Below are 25,345 nucleotides of genomic sequence, written 5' to 3'. Positions count from 1 at the left end.
GACAGGGCCCAACCACTTGCAACAGGAGACATAACATCCTTGATGAATGTGTGACTACAGGGGCATGTCCCCCATTCCTCTCATGTAGCATATTTGTCCCGACAGTAGAAGGACCCAAAAATAGAAACGTCATTGGGGAAAGGGCAATTTTGTTCTTTGTATGCTATACATGTTGCATGTGTTATATTTGTTCTGATGACTGAGTTAAGTTAGGCCCACTGAAGAATTTAAATGATACATTCCCAGGGCATAATACCAGTCTAGTCCTTATGAAAGCCCAGGACCCTATGGCCATTACCCTTTAGGGCTGAATCATGTTGACTTTAATACAGGGTTTAGGATCATTATCTCCATAGACACTCTCTTGAAGGATCGCTTTTAATCACACCAGGAAAACCACTAATAAAGGGACACCTACGGAGGTACACATCTTCGGGATCAGCACTTTCCCCAGGGACAACCCCTGGGGGCCAGCAGAACTAGGCCCCTACCCAACACACTAAGAACACACCAGGAACCTAGGTATCGTACTTGACAGCAGGCTGACCATGAAAAGCCTGATAAACTCAGTAACCTCAGCTTGATTCCTCATTCTATGCATGCTTCGAAAAGTCTTCAGCACCAGATTCACCGTTACCCAGGCCTTCATCACCAGCTGCCTAGCCTACAACAACACTATCTATGTACGGATCATGACCCAGCTTCTAAACAGACTACAAACCTCCCAGAACGCAGCAGCCAGGCTCATCCTCGCCCTCCCGAGGTGAGCCCACATCACCCCTCAACTCAGATCCCTCCACTGGCTCCCCATACATAAGAGTTGTCAGCTCAAAATGCTGCCTGATGCCTACAAATTCCTTCACAACGTTGAACCATACTACTTCAAACCCAGGCTAAACTTCCACGAACCCACCAGACAACTGTGACCGCTGCCGTTGCCCTCATTCACACTCGTCCATACTGCCACAGATGGATAGGTGGCTGGTCCTTCCCCTTCCTGTCCATCAAGACCTGGAGCATCCTACCAATCCGACTCAGGATCTCCTCACACTGCAAGAATTATAGAAACAGCCTGAAGACCTGGCTCTGACGGTGCTCAGCAGCAGAATACGCCCCCCCCCCCCCCCACTCCCCCCAGTGCATGGACAGCCTCAGTGGTGTAAAGCTGAGCTTTTAGGGACCAGAAGGAGACCCAGTGGTGACACATGATCCCATTAAGGTGTGTGAAGGTCTAGCAAGCAAATTAAAAATCATGTTGACTTATTAGAGTCAAGCCATATACCCTTTATAAGTGACTTTGGTTTGTCTACCTGATAAATACATAGGATACTTTTAGGTGTTCAGTCAGTATACACGGGAGGACATATCCTTTTTATGTATTAACATCACCTCCTTAGTACTGGTTTGATCATGTGGTCTCTCTCTACTTTCATTGATTTTGATGCCTCACCCAAAATAAAAACAAGAAGATGATGGACGGAGCACTGAAACTTTTCAGACATTTACCCTCACTCACAGATCTGGGTTTAGTTCATCATTGTTCTTTAGCTCACTTAACCAGCTCAGCTCAGACCCAGCCATATGCAAATCAGTCTTGACCCTGTTCCTTATGGCTTAACAATATTTTTGGTATGTGCCACTAAAGTTCCCTGTAGTACCTTGAAAGTGAGAGATAATACTATCAAATGTTTTGTGTGGAGCTCAGTGATGTTGAGGCAAAGGGCTTAAATCTGAATACTGCCACCTCGGACAGCAGACTTCCCAAATGTCTTTATACTACCTGGCTAACCACCTAGCTTGCTTTGTGAATATACTCTCTACATGTTGACTCCCCACTGCCTTGGACATCCTATACAGTAAAAACTGTGCAGTGATAGAGGACACCAATCCCATTGTGCACTCAATGACTCTAACTTGCACTCCCTCCATATAACATTGAGAATTAATAGCTTCCTGCATGCTGAAGTGCTCATATGGAACTGTAGACTTGCACGTGTCCACCCACTGAGTTCAGAGTGTAGACCCAAATTTACAAGTGCGAAGTTACAGCTAGTAACTTTTCACACACAACCAAATATATCTGCCATCAAATGACGGATTCCCTCTAGAAAAGTATAAGTAAAAGAGCTATTTAAACTTTAAAAAATGTAAAATAAGCTTATGTTAAATATTAATTTAAATGTATGTATATATATGTATTTACATGTTCAACAAGATTTTTAAAAAAAGGTCCTAAGGCAACGCTAACTTAATTTTCAACTAAACATTTAAAATATTTTGGTATATTAAATTAAAATTATTTTTGAAGATTCATTAAAAAATTCAATCTAATGTTAAATATTTATATTTATTTATAATGTATTACAATTTACTAACATTTATCCAAAAATTATTTGTAATAATTTATTATTTTTTAAAACAATAAAGCTAATGTATTTTAATTTGAAAGTATTAAACTAGTTTAAAATAAAATACATTTTATTTTGTAATTATATATACTTTTAACATTAAATTGTATTTATATGCATTTTTAAAACGTGGGAGTAAACTCCTTAATTTTAACTTTACTTCCTCCAGGGATTTATATTAAGTCCTTACCTCCATTACTTTCTATAGGAATGTGTTGCAGATGCAGAGCCAATGTTTGGCCATGTGGGGTGCTAAACAGTTGGACTCTTCTGGGTCTTTTTTGGCTGTAGTTAACAGTAGAAGTGCAGTTTGTGAATAGGAATGGGCTTACTCTTTTGTGTGGGTGCATGTCCTTTTCTAAGTTCCTCCTTAATCCTCCCTTAACCCCTCCGTATTCCTCTCTAAACCCCTCCCACTTAGTCTTAAATATTCCCCATTTTCCAGTCCCTCCCCCGTCCCTCCCACATTTAATACTAAAATGTATACCTATATGTGCAGAGTGTTCACTGTCTGGGTAGCTAGTCAGATGCATAGACCTCCTCATGTAGGTTAGTGAATAGCATTTTGCAGTACATAAGTAGTAATACTGTAATACTACTAAATATACTACAATAAACAGTTTGTGAATGGACCGCCCAGTCTTAGGTGAAAGTTAATGGACAATTTGGTGGAGTAGTCTCTGGTGTATATGGGACTATTTATATTGAGTTATTCTCAAGGACAATTAGCAGAGCACTGCAGATGTAATGACTGGGCTGCCTCTCATTGGAAATTGAAGATGAAGATTGGGATATACTCATGGATCTCCATGACAGATATCTGAGAGAATCTTGCCTCAAATTCAGTTAGTTCAAAATACTACATGGCTGGCACTGGTCCAAGAGCGGAATGCACTCTGATGGCCTCAGCCATGGTTGCAAAGGCTGCTGTTATCGGTTCGATTACTATTCCTAGAACTGGGACATCCTGATGGAATTGTGAGAGAGTGCTGGATGGAACCCGCACCATGGCTCTTCTCCAGAACTTGTCACAGATACAGGGGCTGATGAACCACTGGAGAAGATGGCTTTTATGTTTACTGGCAGTTGCAAAAGTTTATATCTTGAGGAATTGGGTGATCCCCTCTGTGCCTATGCATGACAAATAGTTCAAAGACGTGATGATCATAGTGGCACATGAAAGACCGATTTATCTCAATAATGATCAGGTACACATATTTGAACTGATTTGGGGACACTTCATGCTAGGGATACAAGGAAGTAATACTTGATACCAACCCCAGCTACATGATTGTTGACAATTTACCTTGTCCCGATCACCTGTCGGAATGCTGCATTGTTTTGTCTGATTGTGTTTGCTTCTGGTTCAGGAACACTATTATTACTGTTTTAGGTGTAGGTCTGTTGAGTAATTGAGTTTCTCCAACCCGGCTGTGCAGCACAGCTGGGTTCGATAAATAGAAATGTGCATGTCTGTTTGGCTGGCCTAAGACGGCCGGACAAACAGACATGTGCACTTCTAAGGGCCCACCACTCCTGCCTGTCATGGCCCAGCCCAGCCCTGCCCAGCATACACACATGCCTCACCCAGAGATAGTCAGAGAAAAATAAAATGATATTATTGTTGCATTATCTTAATGTTTTGCTGGGACTGACTCTGACCAGATGGGCAATGCTCCTCTGCCATTATGGAGGAGCCACCCCTGGTTGTCCTACTGCCACAAATTTGCTTGATTCGAATAGCTATCTCTACTCTCTCCGCCCCTTGAATCGGAAGACTGTGACTGCTAAATTACTTTCCTTTCATCCCATGCACACCTCCATTGTGGCTCATCAGCACATTCCCTAGGCGACGGGTCCTAGTGATCTTCAGTATGAATATTGTAAAGTTCTAGAAACTATTATTTGGTTTGCTCGTTTATTTGTCACTAATTAGTGGGAAGGGCAAAGATATTGCTGTTGTCTGTTTATGTTCAATAACTGAATGTATTAAAGAGAAACCTCCTGTATAACTGATAGAGTGACCGGTGGACAGCTTCTCAGAAATAGTGAGTGCCTTTTTGAATAATGAAGTACTCCTAGATAAAAAGTGGATATGTTACAGAACATGTGGCTGTGTGTAAAGGCAGGAGGACGCGTGAATGAAGTAGTGTATGTGTCAAATAGGGGGTTTGGTCGTGAACCTAGAACATTATGTGTGAACGGGTGTGTGAGAGTATGGACAAGGAACAGTGGCGGCTCCTCTGCTAAGGCGGAGTTGCATTACCCCACTGCTTTTTAGCAGTGTCAATAAAGGAAAAATAAAAGAACTCAATATTATCATTATTTTATTATTTCCTGCTGAGGCAGCTTTGGAGGTGGGGCCGGACTGCTCTACGAGGGGATGATTGGTGGGCGCTCTGTTAGTGCACATGAATGTTATGCAGGCTGTCCCAGGTGTTGTGATTGGCTTAGGGAAGCCTGGGTGCTTCCTGTTCTGACTGGAGCAGAGGGACGATGGAGGATAGACGCAGTGAGGAAATAAGTGTCATGTTCTTTTTTTTGTTTTGCATCCTGCCCTACGCCGACCCCAATCCATGCCAGCTGCCACTGGCGAGGAATTTATGAATTTCTCATCAGAGGAATTTAAAAATATGATAAATAACGGGGTGCAGCCCTCAAAGAAAGAGTTCAGGAGTTATTTGTCATGTGCAGCCTGATTGAATGAGTACACATGAGTGACGGAATTAAATAAGTAAGGGGCCGATTATGATAGCGGTTTTCCCGCATCCTTCGGGCCGGCAGAAGCCACCGGCCCAGAGGATGCGGAAAAACCGCTGCGTTGCCTCGAAAGACCCATCGCCATATTAGGATGGCGGTGGGTCTTGAAATCCGTCTGCAGCCTTTCCGCCGCGGTCGCCATCCGACCGGGCGGAAAAGCTTTAGCATGGTGTCTATCAGACACCGCCAACCATATTAGGATGGTGTAAAATGTATGCTTTTCCGCGGTGGCTTTTCAGCCGGGGAAAAGCATACAGACCTTCACTCCGGGGGCCCGTGAAGGGGGGTTGGGGGTGCACATGGGGGGTACCTATGGTACCCCCCTGCATTTGTGTGAACAAAGCAGCGGCAGTGCCTGCCGCTTTGTGCACGTAAATGCGGTGCATGCATTTTTAACTTTGCGGCAGGTGCAGCTTGAAGCTGCACCCGCCGCAATGTTAAAGATAGAGGATGTGACCGCCACCCTGGCGGTCACATCCTAATCTGCACGGAGGGAACGCCGCTGCCCATGCGGACGTTCCCTCCTACTCTGGGGTCGCAGACGGACTCAAGTCCGTCCACGATCCTAATGAGCCCCTTAATGAGGCAATGTATATGAGGTGAGGAGTGCAGGTAAGTAAACACAGGAAGCTGGAGTCTTGCTTGAGGGTCTTTAATCTAGTTCTTAACAAGAGACCTCATCCTTCAGCAAACAGGTTCGACAGACATATAGTTCAAGCAACAACATTCTAAACAATGGATATTCTAATAGAGAACACAAGAGGGAGAGGATATCCAAAGCAACAAGGGAGAATGACAAGGAAAGAAGAAGAACACTACAGTATGTCTGAACTGAGGTGTTCTTGTGTGAATAAGGGAAGAATTTTCTTCAGATTTGTTCAAACAACTACTAAAATCAGTGTCCCAGTTTTACAAACCATAAAATAGTTGCAATGTTACAATATTGAATTTACAACAGAAGAGCTATAAAAAAAAGTGTCAACTCAACAATTCATCACAATCTTAATATAGGCCTTGGGACTGCATAAATATCAACCAGTAAATAATTAACTGTGATAATTACCATTGTTGAAGGAAATACTTGTTTTGTTTCTGGCCTTCATTGCCTGAGTCAGAAACGCTCCTGCAGGCTCTTATATCTGAATATGTGATAGGGAGCAAATGTTTAACAGACATACGTATCAAGTTCCAAAAAATATTCAGAAAGTGTTGTTTCCCGGAAAACAGAAGGGGATGTGCCGTCCACCTCTGCTTTTTGGTATTCTGAGAAATGGGGTTACTGACTGAAGGGGATAAAACCTTAATCAAGCAGCAACCACATTCCTTGTTACGGTGAAGTAACAAGCAAACCCCAAATTAACCTGTGCTCAACCCGCTGGTAGCTTGCCACAGAGCAGTGAGTCTTAACTTAGAGGCAATTTGTAAAGTATTTATGCAGAGCAGTAGAATAATAATAATGTGAAAATATGACACAAGAGTAATCCCGCACCAAATTAGAAAAATAGAGTAAATATTGATAAATAAAACAAATCAAAACAAAAAAAATTAATTTAGTAGAACCCGAGATCTGTGATTCTAAAGTTTTAAGTGAAAACAGCACCAAAAGCACAAAGCGCCAACAGTGGACATCTAGGCGCTCTAGACAGGGCCAAAGTCACAAGATCAGGTAAACTGAAATGGAATGCAGGCCGGCTACAGGGACCTAATTATGCCCGCTGAACAAGAGTACCTTAAATCGTGGTTGTGAAGAGTTGCGTGGAGGATGAGTCACACAACCAAGGCAATGCGAGGTCCTGGTTAGAGATGCCTTGTGCAGCATTGGTTTGAGGAGTTGTGAGGCTGCGATGCGAGGAATTGCATTGTCGCCGAGAAGGCCGTCAATAAGGGGACTTGAGAAGCAAAGTCCTGCATATAGGAAGCGTCACACACCGGCTGGTTCAGAAGAAACTGTGGGGCTTGCAATGCAGAGTCCTATATCATTGTTGAGGCCACCGTCGACGAGAGGCTTGCGATGTGAGGGCCTGCATCAGGGATCTGTTGCACAGTGTTGGTTCTGATGGGGCTGCGATTCGAAGACCTTGCCCCGGGAAAGTCCACGCAGCAGAAGCGATGCATCGGCTCTGCTCTGTGTTGCGTCATGCAGCAGAGGTGATTCGCCAGCTCTATGGGTCCACAGATGGGCTGGCAAGGCACCTTCTGGCCCATGTCCAAGGGTCCAGGAGTAGAGTGGCACCACTTGGCAGGGTAGGATTCACAACTGACAGAGTTCAGGTGCTTGGTTCAATGTTGTTGGAGCCTTCTGTCCCTGAAGCTACCTGCTCCCAATTGGAAGTTACAGATTATTAAATGTAATAATATAACACCAATATTGTCCCACACGAGAGGTAGGATTTGCAGTAGTGAAAAATTAACTTAGGACTTTTAGACTACTAAGACATGTAAAACTTAAAATACATGTCCTACTTTTTAAATACACTGCACCTTGACCTCTGGCTGTTCAGAGCCTACCCTAGGGATTGACTTATGTATTAAAAAGGAAGTTTTGTAAATGAGAAAAGGTTTATTTTGCAAGGTCGAAATGGTAGATTTAAACTGCACATAAAGGCTGTAATGGCAGGCCTGAGACATGTTTGCAGGGCTACTTAAGTGGGTGACACAATGAGTGCTGAAGACCTACTTGTAGCATTTAATTTAAAGGCTCTGGGCATGAGTGGTACCATTTTACTTGGGATTTACATGTAAATTATATAGGCCAATTGGGTCTAAAGAACTTTTATCATGTTTAAAGGAGAGAGCCCAAGCACTTTAGCGCTGGTTAGAAATGGTAAAATGCGCAGAGTCCTAAAAGCCAACAAAAACAAGTTCAGAAAACAGGAGAGAGAAGACAAAAAGTTTAGTGATGACCCTGTCCAACAGGGACATTTTTATCCATTTATTTAACTCACGTTTCAGTTTTGTTATATTTAAATTGAAAATTAAAAACATCAATGCATACTCATTTATCAAACTTTTAGTGAACCTAATCAACCTGAAACCACATCTGCCAAGGTTCTGCACCTCACTGCACCACGTGTCAGCATGGAGATTTATTATGACCTCTAGTAGTAGCAGGAAGGAAAGTGCAAGGAGTTCAATGCTCCACTGGGAAATGTTGTGAATGTCACCAGTTTCGATCCCGGCAACCCCAATACAGCCTTCCCTCGTTCTGACGCTGGTACATTGTGTCCAATTTAATTAGGTTGTAGTAACATCTGTTGTTTTCAGTGCTTTGGAATGACAGATGGGTAGCACAACGTGCAATATAAAAACTAATTATAATCCAATATTATTACAAGATTGTGAGCTCATGTTATGCTTTCTTATCTAGCTACTTTTATTATAGCAGCCACAAATCACAAAAAACCACGCTTCCCAGCAAACTCTGGGTCACAAACTACAAGTTGAGGGTGCAGGAAACCACTGCTCAATCACAAGCTTAGTCTATATATAGAAGCAGCGGTGCTAGAACAATTTTCACAATGGGGGTGCTAGCCAATTGACTTCCATGCCTTGATTGTGCTTTCCATGCTGGTGAAGTATATTAGGAGATATATGTGCTTTACATTGTAAAGCAAGAACGTCTTTGTAAATGTGTTAGAAAATCACTTGACTAGTTTTTAGGTCTCGCATAGGCAGCACGCATGCGCTGTCTCTCCGAGACATCTAGTGATCTATATGCGTGGTGAAACTCCGCCTATTGCTTGGTAATTTCTTGCCGTTTGCCATTAGTTAACTTTGGAATTTTTTTTGTTAGCGCGCTTAATTTTGGATTTTCAAATGATAACTACATTCTGATTATTCCGGAAGCAGCACCACCTAACTACAGTCTCATTACGCTTACACGGTGTCATTTTTTTTTAAAATAGTGCGCATTAACATGCGTGCGCTACCTTACATTATACGCATGTGCAAAAAGTATCCCGGCCACCGAACTCACATTTGTACTAAATCACATCATCTTTCCATCCCATCCCCCACCACCTCCCACGTCTCCTGCTTCTCCAGCTCTCACCTTTTTAAACCTTGCTTCCCTTGGGTCTCAGATGTAGCAGCAGCGGGCATGTCTGCTTCATGGTGTTCGCATTTTGTTTCTTTTCCCCATATTGGCCAACCCATCCCCTCCTTTATTCTGTCCCCACCTCTGCAGCACACATGGCCATGCATGACCTCCGGTTGCACTCAATGCTCCTGCAACTGCCCCAGACCCGCCTTTGCCACTTTCACTCTTGCAGGGGAAAAGGTGTGTGTTTATTTATATAGCGCTTGTGTTGTCAGCGGTTAAGTGCTTGCAAACTAACAAGGATTGGCGGAAAACACAAGCACTTGCAGCTTTTGTTTTCAGCCGACCTCACCCCTCCCCTACTGCCTCTCTCCCAGTTTACTTTGTTTTAAGTAATCAAGCCAAGCCTAGTCCATAATTTACCCCTACCGATCCATTGGGAGTACAGAAAAAGTGGCAAAAGCAGTCTATTGCATTTTGCTACTGCAGTACTTTTACAACCCCAAAACCGGGTTGTTAGAACCCCTTTGCTGACCGTACCTGAATAAATTACAGATTTAGTTCCCTGTTCTTCTTGAAACGACAACTCCACACAAATATCGATCGAGTCGTTTTGATTTTTTTTTTAATTACATTTAATCAAGGATGGAGAAAGATCATATTTTCTGCATTCTCTGGGGTATATTCTCAAGACCTTCTGATAACTATTGCAAAATTAGCTTAACGCAACTCGCAACATCGCAGTCTATCATGGAAACATTTTGCCGTGTTAACAAAGTGTTCACAACACGGCGGTACCATGCGATAGTCTCACGATCAGCGTAACAGAGTCACAGAGGTGACAGAACACTACATCAACTGACTCACTATTGAACTACCGTGAATGTAGTTTGAGTGACAAGGACCTCAATGGAGGAGGCCATGAGGCGCTGGCATGATGTGAAAACCAAACCAAGGACAAACCCGCTGCCAACAGGAAGGCAGCAACTGCAACAGGAGGTGGAAGTCCTGCGCCACAGGAAGAGCGGGAGTAAACCGAGGCCACAGTCATCAGTGTGGAGACGGTGCAAAGAGTTGGGAGTCCAGACACAGCTCGAGAGGAGCTGAGACAACATAAAAAGGGTGAGTAACGACCAGGACTAGAGGGACGGGGGAGATGGGCACAATGGCACACATGCCAAATGACGTGTAGCACACTGCACACCAACAATGACCCAGGATCATGTCCCTGATCCCCATGGCACACTGCAGCACACACACATAGCAATGACAGCATATTCCACGACAATGTGGGACAAAGTGCAACACCGAAACTGCAGAACAGAGAACAAAACTGGGTCCACACATGCACAGAAGCAGGCCAATCACATCTAACATAGCAGGAAACGGTGAGATTGAAATGTACGTGTACAATCTCACATCCGTCATGTAGCCTAAATGTCCACTGTCCCGCATCAAATGTTCAGCACCTCCCAAACAGTCACAATGTACATTTTCCTACAGTCTGCATGTAAACAAGAACAATGCGCCAAAATACATGGCAACACAATGTCAACATGCATCTTCCCTTCACATTGCAGAGGGACAAGCAACACCTCCAGCAGAGAAGACCAGACAACTCATCAGTGATGCTGGAGAGGACCACCACACCTTCGACACTGATGCCCTACAACAGCTCATGGACATCCCAGGCAACCCACCACCAGGGCAGCCAAGCTACATAGAGGAGAACCCAGTCCCTGCACAGACCACACAGCAGGAAGCACCCTCAAGCACGGCTGGCTCACAACACTTCCCCAAGCCACACATGCCATTCCAATACCAGGTGTCAGAATGCCAAAAGAAGTTGCTGAGCAGGTGTGGGTGGGGTCCGAACCCATGGAAGACAAACTAGATCACATACATGGGCGTCTAATACCCTTCAGGGACCAACTACACCCCGGAAAGGAGACCCACACTGCTACAGGGACACATACATTTTCACATTTCCAGTACAGAACCACGCCCAGAGGCACGCAATTATCATTCACTCACCCCTGTTGGCTCTGCGTACGATGGCCCAGTCCACTCCTCTTACGTATTGAGTGGGTGACAACAAAGCTACATGTCCAAGCCCTAACCCGCTGCCTGCGGTAACATGTCTGCATCCACTGTACACTGCACAAGTAATGTCATAGGGCCCAGGGCCCTCATTCATACAACATTATCACAACGACACACACAGATAGTATGCAGAACTGGCTACGGGCACATGCGCCCAGCCCCTTTATTGGCGGGCCATATGTACAGTGACACCTGTGGTGGCTGTGTGTGGGGTGAGTGTGCATGGAGTGGTTGGTGCTGGCAACAACTTGAACAGTGCACACCATTAAAATGGAAACTGAAAACACCAGCATAACAGAGACAACTGCTGAGCAACATGGAGGTAGCCGGAGCAAGTACAGAGGTCACCCAATATGCAAACAGAAGTGTCCGTGAGTTGCAGTGAACTGAGGTTGTGTCACTAGATCTGAGCAAGCTCATGTGTACAAATTGTCTAGGATTGTGTCCCTTTGGGATATATCTGATGCAGCTGCAGTGGGGTGTGTTACACCTGCATCATCTTCCTCATTATCGTCCAAGGTCTCCTACACTGCCTGAGGTGACACTTCTGCGTGAGCTCTCCACAGCACAAAAGTCAATCAGTAATGGTCCATGGGTTGTGGTGCACTGAGTCAGTGGCACTTGGAGTGCTGAGCAGAGTATCAGGCAGATGATGGCATCCACGACAGGTGTGAGCAACTACGTTAGTCTGCCAGTACGACAGTTTCGACTCTGGCAGATGGCGGTTGGAGGTGGCCCTGGCGCTGGTGGTGTGTGTCTCCTGCGGTGATGCGACGTTTTGGCAGGTCTGGACTCGAATTTATGTGTGAGCCCTGATGGACCGCAGTTGAGGCCGGAGGCAGCGGACAGCGCAGGGCCACAGACACATGACGTTGATGGCCCCAAGGCCATCATCTCAGAGGCCATCCAATATTCAATCAGACAGAGTCCCTGACTTGAGCTGCACAGAGTTAGTGGCCCCAGATGAACAGCGGCCGGCACAGACACACCGCCTCGGGACGGTGACTTGCGGCCCACTGACGTAGGGCCATGTGGACTGAGCGGGTCCTCGACGATGTCCAAGAGGAATGTGGCAGAGGGTTGTGGGGGACAGTGCAAGGTGTCCTCCAGGGCATGATGCTGAGGGCAGTAGCAGTCTGGAAGCATCAAATGGAGGAGTGGAATGCTACAGCCTCGTTTCAACCACCAATTCGGTATCAGCAACATGAAGATGTAGCCTACGCCCTAGTCCATAGACTCTGACGCCACCTAAGTTCAACCAGAGAGTGTCCATGAATGTTGAGTAACAGACTTAGTGGCACCGGGGCTGAGAGGGGATGCAGTCTGCCGATGAGGCCTGTACAATGATAGAACTCTGCCATTGCTAAATCAAGACTCAGTTCCAAATGTGTGTCTTACTCAACCGCAGTGTAGGCCGGAGGCAGCGGTCAGCAGTGGCCCACAGCCATGTGTCATTGGCTCGCGATGCACAGAGTGAGTGACACCAGGGCAGTTGTTGGTAGTGTTCAATCACCTCTGTAACAACGATCCTCTTTTTTCCTCCGGACTGAAATGCGTCTTCCTATTGCACCTCTGCTTCCATGCAATGATATGTAATCTGCCATTGAAAAATTGATACTCATTTGCAATTGTGTGACGTACTTGAGCACAGCATAGGATGAGGGCAGTAGTCCGCGTGGGCCCACAGAAATGTGTGGTTGTGATGCTATGCATAGAGTTGTTGGCACCAAATCGAAGGGTATATAGTGATATAAACTCTGCCATAAATATTGTTCTCTGCCATGGTTTAATCAAGACTCAGTCCCCAAATGTGTGACCTACTCCACTGTGTATGCCGCTGGAGTTCGTCAACGAGAAAGGAGTACTGCGGGCCTGTGTCGCGGAGGCCGTGATGGTCTGAGGAGGCTGCCAAGGCCGCGGCCCTCAGGCTTGGAGCTTGCATCAGCATGTGGTGGGCCCTCTTTGACACATACCGGTGTCAGCAGGTGAGCATTGAGGCCTGGGTGCGCCGGGCGGGCAAGACTGGTATAGGGACCAGCGTACCGGGGTGCAGCAGGCGCACACGATCGCAGGCAACACCACTCACGGTGTTGGCCTCCTGGCGGGGTGAGAGGTGCTGCCCTGGCAGACATGTTGGGCCTTCCAGAAGAGGACCACGCCCAGAGTTATGTGCCTTTTATTCACACCTCTACGCTGGCTTGGCATAGGCTGGGCCAGCCCACTCCGCTCACGGTTACGGGGGGGATGTAACAAGCAACATTTCCATGATCTTCCCCACTGGCTGGGGTGACATGTTTCGTCCACTGTCAATTACACTCCAAACACCAGCGGTGTGTGTCAACATGGATATGTGTGTGGTCTGCATACTGTAGTCTGGCCATCACATCCACGCCACACTTGGCATTGTGTACATTCTTATTCATAGGTCACTTGCCTCCTTCACATATGCCTGGTTCCCACCTCTGCCCACATTCTGCTATTGTGTGGCTGAGGTGCCATGCCTTTGATGGCTAATGTACATGGCTGATCCAGGTTCCCACAGTTAGTTGTGCTGTCGTGTCTGGTGTGTGTGTGCATGTTGTTTGGCATGTTGTATGTGAGCTTGTAACGTGTGCATTCTCAGTGTTGTGAGTTGCATGATTGTGTTGTTGAGGTGTGTGGTGTGTTCATTTTGTATGTGCCAACGAGCAGTGCATTTCCGTGGGTGCCATCCTGGTAGCGCTGGTTGATGATGGGCTGTCAGACGATGTAGGGATCATGCACACTGCCTGGGTAGTTGGTGTCGACGTTGGTGGAGATTCCCTGGTGGTATACATGTGCTTTCTATTGCGGTTGTTGTGTGCAGTGTTGCCAGGGAGCACACGTAGGACATGTGTGCAGTCAATTGTCCCCTAACATGTGTGGGAAGCTGTGGCGTAGACGTCTTGCTTGGTGTCCGGCTGCTCCTGCACAGTGTGGGGAAAGTATAGATAGTGGGGTACCAGGCTGATGGTGTCATCCATGACCGTTAAGAGGGACTTTGATTGGGCTGGCTGTGTGATTCCTCCGCCTCAGGCTGTTGGTTGGAGGGTACCAGAGGCCAACATGTGCAGCACGGAGAGCAGCTTTGTCTGAGGTGGGATGTTGGTTGACCGCTGTGTCGGTACCATCAGCCTGCGGACTATGGTGGTACAAAAGGGGGTGGTGATGGACTGGTGGTCAGGATGCGGAGGATGGTTGTCCCTTTGAGCCTGTAGTGGGAAATGACATTCTCTGGTGTTAGGTCTGTAAAGTTGGTGCGTTTTCTGAGGGTCGATGTCTTTGTCTGCATTGCCTCAGAGTTGGTCCGGAGCGGGTCCTGGGGGGGTGGCAGTGGGTGTTGTGGCCCTCTTGGGTGTCATGCTGCATGATCAGTGGCTCCATGGCATCTGTTGTTCTTCAGGTGTGGCTGTGGGCTAGGCTCCCTTTTCTGGTGCAGGCTGTGGTTTGACTTTCACCCGGTCAGAGCAGGTGTTAATTTCCTGCTGCTAACGCGCCTTCTCGCATTTTTTGGGATCTAATCGCCTATCTGGCTGGTCATTGTGAATGTTGCGGAGTGGTGTTTTCGCAGCATTTTGCACAAGAACGCCTACTCTGCATCTCATTAGTGATAGTTGCGGGGGTCATCTGTGGTAATATTTTTAGTAGCTGCTATAAACTGGTGATATGGGCTGGTAGCACCAGGTTGTGAATGGGGCATTGGTTTTATACCAACTTTGGCTGTGATAAAGTGCTGATAACGCAGCGATAGTCCCTTGAGAATATGACCCTCTGTTTCATAGTTTTCAAATGTATACATGGTGTAAACACGAAAATAATAAACATTGATTCCTCTACTGTCCTTCTCTCCGTATGAGCATAACAACTCCCACCCTCTGGCCTTACAGACCACACTCTCTTAGACTTCTTGTAGACCAGAGTGACTTATTTTTAAATCCTTTGTAAGTAGAAGTGGGTCACTAAGCAAGTCTGCAAGCTTCTGCTTATCAGATTTTCATTGCCATGGATAGACAAGCATTTGCAATGCAATAGGTCTCACATTTGCGAGAGTGCAAGCTATTAGCACTGTAAATGACAATGCCTTTTATTTATGTTTTTAAAAACAAAACGTAAATAAAAGACATTGTTATTTACATTGCCAATTGCTCAAACGTGCATAAATGCGAGACCCATTGCATTGCAAATGCTTTTTACCTTCTCCTTTCACCTATACCCCAGCAAGAGTCCATCTGTAATGCAACTGGTGCTCATGTAAAGCGCTCTGATACCTTCGGTTTTAGTTAGCACTATATACAACTCCACCCCCCAAAAAAAGAGTAAAAATAGTAAAAATTACGAAATATCCACAAGATGCAGAGAAAAGAATAGCACGCACAGCTCTCCATGTTAAATGATTTAGCGGCAAATTGCCACACAATGTTGCCTGTCATGTGACAGTTTGCAGGCCTCTTTACTGTTATTTCTCCTGACTGTTTTTTATCTAACCTCCATCAAGGGTATATGGGGGTACTGGAGCACCCCTAGTAGCTGAAGGTGCTAGCTCAATCTGTAAATTTACATTCAGATCATCTGATGATAATACATCCCATGTCTTAGTACTCAATGCAGTTGAAAGTATTACAGCCTGATTTATTTTTTGATGGAGTAGAATTTGTTGGGACTTCTGTACCAACAGTACTCTGTCCATCAAATATAGAGATGATAACCAGTCCAGCTGATGTCTCTGTACCCTAAAAGGAACTGCCATCATAGTGATTCCCTTCAAGATTAAAGACACTAAAAGTTTGGTGGACGACCACCGCCGGTTTTGATGGCTGTTTACCCAACTATTAACAAAGCAGGATTTTGTTTCTGAAAACAACTAAATAATGACCCTATGAGTTTTCCTTCCAGGGTGTGGGGGGTCATTACTGTTTTTTTCTGTCCACCCGCAAGCTTTTCCTAGCATTGACAGACAGTAAAAATCCAACACACTATCTACTCTCAATGGAGCATGCAGTGTGGTGGCTACTACACTCCAACAGCCTCTCATCTGTTGAGTGTTCACAGTAAGTTTCCACTTGAGCGAGACAAAGGGGGCTCTGCTAACAGAAAGCTTATGGTCCACCAGCCCACCCCAAATGCAACAGACTCTGCTAAACTGTGAATTATGTCCTTAGTTCTGATATAGCTCGACCTATAACATTTATTAAAAATCCTTACTTTTTAAATACCAACTAATTGATTGTTGGCTGGCTAATCAACTTGGGAAAATAGCAAAGTACAGTTGTAAATATGCAAGCACATTTCTTAAGGAACCACCAGTCCCTTCCGTTAGGAGGCTTATGCCTCTTAACCCACATCATGTGTAGGAGTAACATTGACGACTGAATTAAAATGCCTCTTTTTATCATGCATTTAATTACATTTCTACCCCTTTATTAGGCTTATAAAGTAATTTAAAATCAATTACTTGCGGCTTGCATACTCAGTAAAGTACAATGTGCCTTCAGCATTGGACAGGCCTTTAGGGCAATCTGGCAGTCTCAGGCGGGCTGGTTTAACAGATCAGAGTGTGAGTCGGTTTTGGATGTCTCTCCTACATGTAAACCTATGTGTGCGGAGACTCCACACTCAGGTGGAAATATCTACACAGAAAAAGATAGGAGAGGCATAAACACTGCATGTAGGTTCGTGTATAGCACGTTGCAGTACGTTTTATGGTACTCCAAAACGTAAAAAATGCAGTTTGTGAAAATGCACCTCAGTGATTCCACACTCAGATGTGTCTGGGTTTATCATCAAGCAACCTGCACTACAGTGAAGTTCATGCTGCAGCTTGGATCACTGATGTGAACCATACTATTCACCATGAACACCAATTCACAAGCAATGAGAGTGGAGGCTGTGAAGTAAGCTGAGATTATTAAGTGAATCAATTACACATCCTTTTATATAGAAAGGGACTGCATGCCTATTATACTTTGCATGGTGACAGTGGCATTTTTTCCAGAACTTACCCCTTTTTTCTAATTTAGTCTAAATGTAAGGCACTTTTAACATAGCTTTTTAAAATAGGAATGAACAAATGCTAAATGCTTGTAATGTATATTATAGATAGTTACATAAGAAGAGTTTTATGATTACCTGCTTCTCATTTATTTTCAGGACATGGAATACTATGATCAGTTAATAACCTAATAAAGTGCATCATTTTGAAGTGAGATAGAGACACTTGCTCTTTAAAGACTTTATGCATAACTCATCAATCAATAATAGAGAAAAATAGCTGTTCCTGAATGCATCTCCACCTGCACGAAAAAGAGTGTATATTCTTACAAGCAAAAGTCAAAGGTTTACAAGCTTAGAATGATTGTCTCAACAGTAATAGAAGGATATTCTAATGACTAGCATGAATGCCAACTCATTTTCAGCGCTATATAACCCACAACACCAAATTCCATAAAACTATTTTTCTACCCTCCACCTGCATTGCCCCAAAATAAGTTTGTTTTTACCAAATCTGCTAACTTTAAACTATTTGTTTCCATTATAGCACAGCTATGGGGTGCATGAGGAAAGGAGTTGGCCATAAAACGTTTGCACGTAGCAGTCTGCATTGACAAGGTCCAATATCCTAAGACAAATTTGCAACATCGTCCAAAATATGCAATGGATTTTTTAAATCCAGAAATTGACTTGCTTTATTTTCCTCTCCTTATGTATGTTATTTCTTTGTTATAATCAGAAAGTATGATTGTCAACAGGATGTGGGAGCACACCGCGGACCTCTCAGGCAAGTTTCGCCCCTGGTATTCTGGTAAATGCTGTCCCCTGTAGCTCGTGCCGATAATTTCGAGTATTTCGCCAAGGTTGGCGCAGATAGTGCTGATCTCTAGACAGGTGTTTCTGGTTTATTAACCGTCATCAGTAGAGAATATAGTCTTTATTTTGGGGTTTGCTGAGTAGGCTGCCAAACATTATATCAGGTCCGGTACCTCTCACTGGCGCGTTGGTGATTCATCCACGAGCTCGTCAGCTCAATGACTCACGGGAGTACTTTAAATAGACAACAGGATGTGGGAGCACACCACTGACCTCTCAGGCAAGGTTCGCCCCTGGCATTCTGGTAAAAGCCATCCCCTGTAGGTCGCTCCGATAATTTTGAGTATTTCGCCAAGGTTGGTGCAGATAGTGCTGATCTCTAGACACGTGTTTCTGATTTATTAACCGTCATCAGTAGAGAATACAGTCTTTACTGTGGGGTTTGCTGAGTAGGCTGCCAAACATTATATCAGGTCCAGTATCTCTCACTGGCGTGCAGGTGCTTCATCCACTAGCTCGTCAGCTCAATGACTCACAGGAGTACTTTAAATAGACAACAGGATGTGGCAGTACACCGCTGACCTCTCAGGCAAGATTCGCCCCTGGCATTCTGGTAAAAGCCATCCCCTGTAGGTCGCTCCGATAATTTTGAGTATTTCGCCAAGGTTGGCGCAGAGAGTGCTGATCTCTAGACACGTGTTTCTGGTTTATTACCCGTCATCAGTAGAGAATACAGTCTTTATTTTGGAGTTTGCTGAGTAGGCTGCTAAACATTATATCAGGTCCGGTACCTCTCACAGGCGCGCAGGTGCTTCATCTACTAGCTTGTCAGCTCAATGACTCACGGGAGTACTTTAAATAGACAACAGGATGTGGGAGCACAGCGCTGACCTCTCAGGCAAGGTTCGCCCCTGGCATTCTGGTAAATGCCGTCCACTGTAGCTCGCTCTGATAATTTCAAGTCCTTCGCCAAGGTTGGCGCAGGTAGTGCTGATCTTTAGACATGTGTTTCTGGTTTATTAACCGTCGTCAGTAGAGAATACAGTCTTTATTTTGGGGTTTGCTGAGTAGGCTGCCAAACATTATATCAGGTCCGGTACCTGTCACTGGCACGCAGGTGCTTCATCCATGAGCTTGTCAGCTCAATGACTCACAGGAGTACTTTAAATAGACAACAGGATGTGGGAGCACACCGCTGACCTCTCTGGCAAGATTCGCCCCTGGCATTCTGGTAAATGCCGTCCCCTGTAGCTCGCTCTGATAATTTCGAGTATTTCTCCAAGGTTGGGGCAGATAGTGCTGATCTCTAGACACAAGTTTCTGGTTTATTAACCGTCAACAGTAGAGAATACAGTCTTTATTTTGGGGTTTGCTGAGTAGGCTGCCAAACATTATATCAGGTCCGGTACCTCTCACTGGGGCGCAGGTGCTTCATCCATGAGCTTGTCAGCTCAATGACTCACGGGAGTACTTTAAATAGACAACAGGGTGTGGGAGCACACCGCTGACCTCTCAGGCAAGGTTCGCCCCAGGCATTCTGGTAAATGCTGTCCCCTGTAGCTCGCTCCGATAATTTCGAGTATTTCGCCAAGGTTGGCGCAGATAGTGCTATTCTCTAGACACGTGTTTCTGGTTTATTAACCATCATCAGTAGAGAATACACTCTTGAAGCAAGCAATTAACTGAAACTGCATTTACCACAATGCCAGTGGCGAACCTTGCTGGGAGGTGAAGCGGTGTGCTCCCACCCCTGTTCGTGTTTAAAAGTACTCCTGTGAGTCAATGAGCTGACGAGCTTGTGGATGAAGCACCCGCATGCCTTTGAGAGGTACCTGACCTGAGAAAGTTGTTGGCAGCCAACTCAGCAAACCCCACATTTCAAAGACTGTAATCTCTACTGATGATGGTTAAAAAAAAGAAACACGTGTCTAGAGATCAGCGCTATCTGCGTCAACTGTGGCGAAATGCTCGAACACTCTTGAAGAAAGCAATTAACTGAAACTGCATTTACCACAATGCCAGGGGCGAACCTAGCTGGGAGGTGAAGCGGTGTGCTCCCACCCCCGTTCCTGTTTAAAAGTACTCCCGTGAGTCATTGAGCTGATGAGCTCGTGGATGAAGCACCAGCATGCCTTTGAGAGGTACCTGACCTGAGAAAGATGTTGGCAGCCTGCTCAGCAAACCCCAAATTTCAAAGACTGTAATCTGTACTGATGACAGTTAAAAAACCAGAAACACGTGTCTAGAGATCAGCACTATCTGCGTCAACTGTGGTGAAACACTCAAACACTCTTGAAGCAAGCAATTAAATGAAACTGCATTTACCACAATGCCAGGGGCGAACCTTGCTGGAAGGTGAAGCGGTGAGCTCCCACCCCTGTTCCTGTTAGAAAGTATGGTTGTGGCTATTTTTCAGTCAGACCTACTTTATTTTAAATGTGCTTTTTCCTTCTATCAAGGTAGCCTTTGGGCATTGTTTTCCATTTCCTGATACTTAGGTTCTGGCTATTGGCACACTGCATGAATGGGGCTGGTTATTTTCCCAGAACAACTTTTAGATGTGGTGGGTCCACTTACTAAGATTTTAGAACTTGCAGAACAAGCCATTGACTTTTTATTTTCCTGATAATGCAAAGTTGCTATGTCTCTGAAGAGTGCTTAAAATTGATTACAAATTTAGTGATCTTGCCACCTCACAGACAGATCCATATCCTCCTGGGGCCTTATTTATGAAGGTCAGTTTTGCGCTGCCGGTGCGTCACTTTTTGTGATGCACCAGCGGTGTAAAAAATGCGCCTCGTTGCGCCATATTTAAAAAGTGACGCATCTAGGTAGATGCGTCACTTTTTAAACCCCTGCGCCACATTATACCTGCGTCAGGTATAATGTAGGCAGAGGGGGCGTTCCCCCGCTAAAAGCCTCGTGATAGTGATGCAGTGAAATCTATGAGATTTCACGGCGTCACTTTTAGGACGCTGTTGCGTCAAAATCTTGCGCCTGCCTCACAGCAGGCGTAAGACTGACGCAAGCCCTTTCACACGGGGCTTTCCCTATGTGAAAGGACGCATTGCTGGAGTTGCGTCACTTTTGTGACACACTCCAGCAATGCGTCACTTTTGCGCTTACAGATACGTCAGAAATACTGACGTATCTGTAACTCCTTGCGACATGATGCGTCATACATTAAATATGACGCATCAGGAATGTCGTAAGGAGTGCGCAGTGATAAGTGATGCATCGCTGTTTTCACGCAGCGATGCGTCACTTTTCATAAATCAGGCCCCTGGTTTCCTTCCTAAGTGACCATTTTATTAAAACTTGGGGATACATTAGTCACCGCTTTATCTCATTATACAAAGTTTATACTCTATAAAGATGCAATTTGATAAACATGTTTTTAAAAAATTAAGTAGGTCCAGAAACTGCTATGCCAACCACTAACACTCCAGAACAGGTTAGAACACTACTTATGTATTAGCCGGTTTCAGAAATGCAAGACCCTCCATCTTTCTCCAAAGAATAACAGGCTGATATGAATTTCCCCTAAAACAGAGGACAAGGGAGAGTTTCTTCCTAAAAGGCAACATTCAGTGCTCTCCCCCTCTTTTAGTTGGTTGCAAAATATGTGTTTCCTCAGATTTAGCAAGCAACTTCAAATAGTTTTTGCCTCCTTTCTTCCAAAGTTTTTCTAAAACGAATTGATTTATTCGTAGAAGAATGAGAGCATTTACTCCGTCCTAAGGGATTTTGTGATGAAATATGAACAAAAGATGGAAAAGAAACGAACAAAAAACGTGGAGGTCATTGTTCATCTCAGGGGTGTTCTTTTCTAGGAGTATGAATGGTGACTTTATTTAAGATGCCCAGAGCAAGAGTCACAATCTTGTTGTGCCTGTGCGATTTAAATTGCCAAGTTTGTATCACTATGCTATGAATAAATGTCAAGTTACTATCCACAAACCACCACTTTATATTTTTGCGTTATATTTAAAATACCATGATGGCATGTACGTTAATATTTTGTGTGGCTATCTGCAGGCTGATGAGCAGGAGCTTATGAAGGAATCTATTGATCCTTCAGGATACAGAAATGTACTAATTCCAAAGAGAGCATTGCATTAGCTATTGGAGGCCGCCAAGGATGTTCGGGACAATACAAGTTTCCTACTCAATGGTTTGAGTGGGACACAATTTTACCAAGAAAAAATCTGCAAATCTGCAAGAGATGTTTCCAAGGCTTGTGGTGGAGAGAAGAGAAGGTTGGTAGTTAAGAAGCTAATCCAAATATCTGAATTCAGTCGAAGCGTTGTCAAAAGTCAGTAATATATATGACATGTTAAAACATTTTGACACATGTGGTCCACATAACACATCTAATGAACACACCAGGATTATATTGTTGCTGTTTTGTGGTGTCTCTCCATTCCTAACCCGGTGTCTCCAAATGAGTAGGTCACAGGAAACACCTCTAACACTAAGTCTGGTGACAGCAAACTACACTGATGACATACCTTGCTCCAATTGTTATCTCACACTTGTGCAGCACTTACAATCAGCAGCTGTGTTTTTAAACGTGGGTATTTTTTCCTTTTCCAGATACTGGTCGCCCGGACAATTTCCTAACAGACCAAGGGGCATATTATCAAGGGGGTTTATCTCCGCTTTTTTGGCTTTAAAAGCCAAGAAAGCGGAGATAAAATTATCTCCCTATTACCTAGCTGTTGCTAACACCAGTTAGCGACAGCTAGTAGGAGATAGCGACCATCTTGGGCCCCGCTTTGCATGTCAGTGATATTTATCACTAATGACAAGCAAAGTGGGCGTGCCAAGATGTTAGCGACTGAAAACAGTTGCTAACATCACTATCTCCTATTACCAACTTTTGGAGATATTCGCGCTAAGAGCGAATATCTCCAAAAGCTAACACCTGCCCTGAGCAGTTCTTAGCCGTGTTATCCAATGGGAGGTGGAAAACATGGCTAAGGGAGCATTAGCTCGGTAATGCATGAATATAGCTGACTTTTCAGCGATATTCAGGCTTTGCGGCGATTTTTATCGCATTTGCGTTAAACCTTGGTAATACCAAGGTTTCTTTGCGGTAAAAATCGCTGCAGCTCAGCGGTAAATTTTGTCTCTAACCAAGCAATAGCGATAATTATCGCTATTGCTTGGTAATATGTCCCCAAATCCAGTCTCTGAAGACATCACCAAGTCACAAAATTGGGTCCATGTAAGGCAGAACTGGGACACTGTTCTTTCCTTTCCTATTCAGCAGGAGATCAAAAAGTGAAATAATAAACTTTGCAGATTGACCATCTCTGACTACATTCTCTAACTATGTGACTGTTCTTCTGAATCCTCAACTTTCTCTTTGACAGTTCAGAAAGAGACATTTTATTTCTCCACCTCCTTTGTGACTAATGACGTAATATCACTCTTGGTCCTGTGACAACTCACCATTACCTGTACTGGCTGTTGGAAAGGTATGGTCCTGCTCCATTTTGAAAGCAGCCCATCCCCATAACAAAAATCTAAACACTCTTTGAAACAAGATCCTAATCTATGGTTTTGTTTTCTTTTCAGAATTTATGCCATCTGTGTACAAGGCAAAAGGGGTGCCTACCATGGACATCAAAACTATGCAAAGGAAACTTGCCGAAAATATTTCCCTTGCCAGAAAAGACGGAAGAAAACAGAAAATCTGCAAGCAAAATCAATGTACCTGTTTTTTTTTTACCATTTCCCGTTCACTTTCACTATTATATTTTATTGTATCCTGGGACTTGTTGGCCAGGCATGGGCTTCAGTTGAATAAAATTGATTTGGAAGAGCCATTGTGAATCCATTTTCTTTCAACCAGTGTTTTGTTTAGCCTTTTTCCATGGGTAACAATATTAGAAAAATGGCAGACAATCAATTGTATACAAATGAAGACAATGTCCACTGAATATGTTTGAATATCACAAATTAAAAGGCAGCTTTTGAATACAAAGTGTGCCGCTTTCTTGCTAACTCCTACTTCTTCAGATTTTGTTTATGCCACTCGACCACTTTTTACTGTGCAGAGCAATAAAATAGCATGCCAAAGCCATAGCATAATTTTAGCCACTTATCAGTTATTTAGAATTCATTGGACTGGCTGACTTACATTCAAACACAATTCCTCATTTAGCAGTTTTGCACATATGTGATGCACCTCCAAGTACTTGTTTATCAACAGATTAATAGGTTTAAAAGGCTCAGAGGGCTCTGGATTTGAGAAGTAGTAATTGTAGAATGTTCTCATGCAATAGAACCTGCATTTTGGAATAAAATCTGTGCTTGATAATAAATCATTCATCAGTAACTCACCACCATCCAAAATGTTTATAAGGATCACCCAGAAGTAATCCACACTCTGCCATGAAGTCATCCTACAGTAAGCCACGCTCATTCTAATGTTTTAATTAAATCATCCTAGAGTAATCCAGACTCACTCTAAAGTTGTCATGGAGTCATCCTGGAGTAATTCACAGTCATCCCAAAGTTGTCCTGGAAACATACTAGAGTAATCTACAGTCATTGTGAATGAAATGAAAGAAATCTTATATTGCGCAACTAAGCCCGAAGGCATCAAGGCACCTAACAGAGGACCATGAACTAAATAGAAACAAAACTACGGGTATGCCGTAGCGAAAAGCCAAGTTTTCAAGGCTTTTCGGAACAGCAAGGCGGAGGACATTGATTTAATTTCGCCAGGGAGAGTATTCCATAGCTTAGGAGCAATTGTAGAAAATGCCCTACCACCCCACTTAATCCTGCGGAAAAATTGTGAAAATGTCCTTGAATCATCCTGTAGTAATTAACACTCATCCCGAAGTTGTCAATAAGTGTAACTTGAGTAGTAAAAGACCATCACACATACTCATTTGAAGTAATCAGGACACCATCCCAGAATTGTTCTTGTGATGACTCAATTTTTAAAATATTTCTGCCTGTACACATGACGGTCAATTTACCAAAATACCTGGTTCTATTAAATGAAATCGCACACCATTTGATCTTTACTTTCACACACGCATGTGTACACACTCGCTCACATAAACAGACTCTAATTCGCAAGCATGAACACAACATACATTTAAAAGTACTTTTTACTTATCCCAGCAGCCAGTGAGAGTCATATTCCAACTAATTGTACTCCATTCTTTATTACACTATTAGTGATTAATAT

This window comes from Lissotriton vulgaris, chromosome 5 (genome assembly GCF_964263255.1).
Source record: "Lissotriton vulgaris chromosome 5, aLisVul1.2, whole genome shotgun sequence".
NCBI classification, from domain to species: Eukaryota; Metazoa; Chordata; class Amphibia; order Caudata; family Salamandridae; genus Lissotriton; species Lissotriton vulgaris.
The sequence above is the reverse complement of the archived record's forward strand: the minus strand, read 5'-3'. Positions refer to the sequence as shown.